Source organism: Onychomys torridus, unplaced genomic scaffold (assembly GCF_903995425.1).
Source record: "Onychomys torridus unplaced genomic scaffold, mOncTor1.1, whole genome shotgun sequence".
In the NCBI taxonomy this organism is placed as follows: Eukaryota; Metazoa; Chordata; class Mammalia; order Rodentia; family Cricetidae; genus Onychomys; species Onychomys torridus.
This window is the reverse complement of record NW_023414046.1, coordinates 111,635-114,355: the sequence shown is the minus strand read 5'-3', so window position 1 is coordinate 114,355 and position 2,721 is coordinate 111,635. Positions and strand designations below refer to the sequence as shown.

The following is a 2,721-nucleotide window of genomic DNA, read 5'->3' as shown; positions in this document are numbered from 1 at the left end:
TAAAAGTAGATTCAATAATCTACTTACCCTTCATCCTATCATATCTACCACGTACATTTCTTTATCATAGCTCATTTCTTATTTTAGAAAGAGATGGACTATGACCAATAAAAATTTGTTACCAACTCCCAAACAAGGGTAAACATTCATAATCTATTTTTTGGGAATGTGGACATAGTTTTCTAGGCTAATTCTTGCTGATTGTGGGTACTGATAATTTTACAGGTATCCTGAGAAAATTAAGAATTATAATTAAATCTTGGATGTAGTAATCTGTGAGGATGGATGATCTCATCCAGTTGCTTTGAAGCTGATTTTTGATGTTGAATTATCTGGGCCATGGCTGTTATTGGAAACTTTTCAGGGGGTCTAGGTTAACCAAACCATATTAGCCTGGAAGCAATCCATAGGGTCTCATCTTTTGTGGAAACAAAAGCAGAACCTATTTTCCAAAGTATCATATCCTTAGACACAAATTTTGAAGTCAAGATACCATTAAGATATATGTATATTGTTTTAACTCATCAGCCTTTATAACCAAATGTCTTTCTGCAGTTAAAAATTCCAAAGACAATATAACCCAGACTCTCTGTGTGATTTTCATCTTTACATGGCTTATTTTTTATATTACTTTCATTGCCTCATTAAATACTTTATTTTTTAAATGATCTATTACTTTATATAACAGTCTATCCTCTTTTCTCTCTCTCTTCCAAGCCTATGTACATTTTTACATATAATCTAAATCATGTAGAGGTTTATTCCATTTGAATCTGTCTTTTGTGTACCTATAATTCTTTTTTGATCATTGCAAACTGCAGCAGGGCTAAGATTGAAGCTGCAGCCCTGGTTGCTGACTCCACCCACTTCAGCTTCCCAACATGGTGGTGGTACCTAGTAGAGTCACACTTATTCCAGCAACTCTGGGGTCCACACTGCCATCAGACAGCATGCAGCTGGCCCATAAACCCTTTTTGTCTGTGTGAATAAATGCTAAATCCACTATGCAATGTTCTGCACAGCTTGAAGACATCTCTGTGTACTGAAGCAGAAATCAGATATGCTACACTCAAGCCTAAGTGCTATGGTGTCTCACAGCCCATGTCCTACATCTATGGCATGAGACAAGATATAGGAAGCTGTTTTTGGATCTGTTTTAGAATCTCTTTTTAAGTTTTCTCAGATTTTAGGTGGAAACTCACTCCAACACATTAGGCAGCCAAATGGAGCCAGAAGGATTTCTTAAGTCCTGCCTAGCCTAACAATCCCATGGACACTTATAAAATAATCACTCAGAGGCTTAACATTATTTACAAACTGTAAGGCCTATCACAGGCCTCCTGCTAGCTAGCTTGTATATCTTAAACTAACCCATTTCTATTAATATATCTTTTGCCACATGTTCCATGGCTTTACCAATCTGCTGTCATGTTGCTCCTTGTAGGGCAGGCTGGCATCTCCCCAGACTCTGCCTTTATCTTTCCTGTCTCTCTCCTTGGATTTCCTACTTGCCTCCAAGCTGCCTTGCCATAGGCCAAAACAGCTTATTTATTAACCAATGGGAACAATGTATATTCACAGTGTGCAGAAAGTATCCCCCAGCATAACTTCTTAAAGAGATCTCTGGCTTCTTTATCTGTGTTACCACTTCCAAGGTGTAAGGAAGACCTTCAAGTAGATAAGGTTATCTTCCTAGAAGGGGTGACTATTATGTTTAGGATTGTTCCAGAGAAGCTTAGAAGCATTATTCCTGGGACAAGGCATAAATGATTCAAAATAAATTTTCCTTCAATCTAACATCCCAAACTTGTACAAGTATTAAAAGTGACCCAAGTATGCTACAGGTAGCGATGAAATCCAAAGGTGGTGTGGGGGTCATCATGCGCTCAGCTTTGCTTGATCTTTGTCAATCAGCTGTTCTGGGTTTATGACTTTTGTTCTTCCCATTAGATATGGCTGTGGCAGACTTCAACCAAGATCTGGCTTACTGTGTGAGGTAAAAATACTTGCTACTTTCTTAAAGTTACTTTTTTTGGATGGGAAGAAGTTTTCCCAAGGAGACTGAAACTGTTCAAGTAGTATCTAAAAAAAAAATCCAAAACAAAACCTCTTCATGAAAGGGTGCCCTGATTTTCCTCTTTCTAGAAAAATTATCCAACAGTGGCCTGATTTTCATGGCCAACACCCTCTCTATTACTAACTGTGACTTTAGACGTAGAGTGAAAACTTCATTGTACGTCTAGACCTCAGAGTTCTTGGCTGATAGAATGAATGAACAGAAGATCAATGGAACTATAACAAAATGCTCACTAGAGTACAAAGAAAGATGAATAGGCTCCTTCCTTTTGTTTGCCTCAGTTCCCTGAACCCCATCTAGTGAGTGATTTATGCCCTATCAGACTATATTTGGAAGAATTCCTTATCTACCTCCTAGCCTCAGAGACCAGCTATTGAAAAAACTCACTAACCATGCATTTTTCAAGTAACTAAAGACTCTCCAGTTCTCTATATATGCTACTTAATGAACTATTTGAGAGACACAGGCAATCCCTGAGTCAGCAAACAATTTCCCCATGTTTAAGTCCTCTGTGTCAAGTGAGTAGCCAAAGGGACACTGGAACATGGAAAGGATCCTACAATGTGTTTCTCTCAACTCCTATGATGGTGCAGGTAGGTCATCTTACACTATAGATGTACCACATCCTGATAAAAAGTGGAAGC

The 2,721-nt window shown here is 38.3% G+C and overlaps 1 pseudogene; it reads right to left on the bottom strand.

The window, feature by feature from the left end:
• Positions 1–34, bottom strand: part of LOC118576612 — a 14,068-nt pseudogene extending 14,034 nt beyond the window's left edge.
• Between the last annotated feature and the right edge of the window lie 2,687 nt (positions 35–2,721).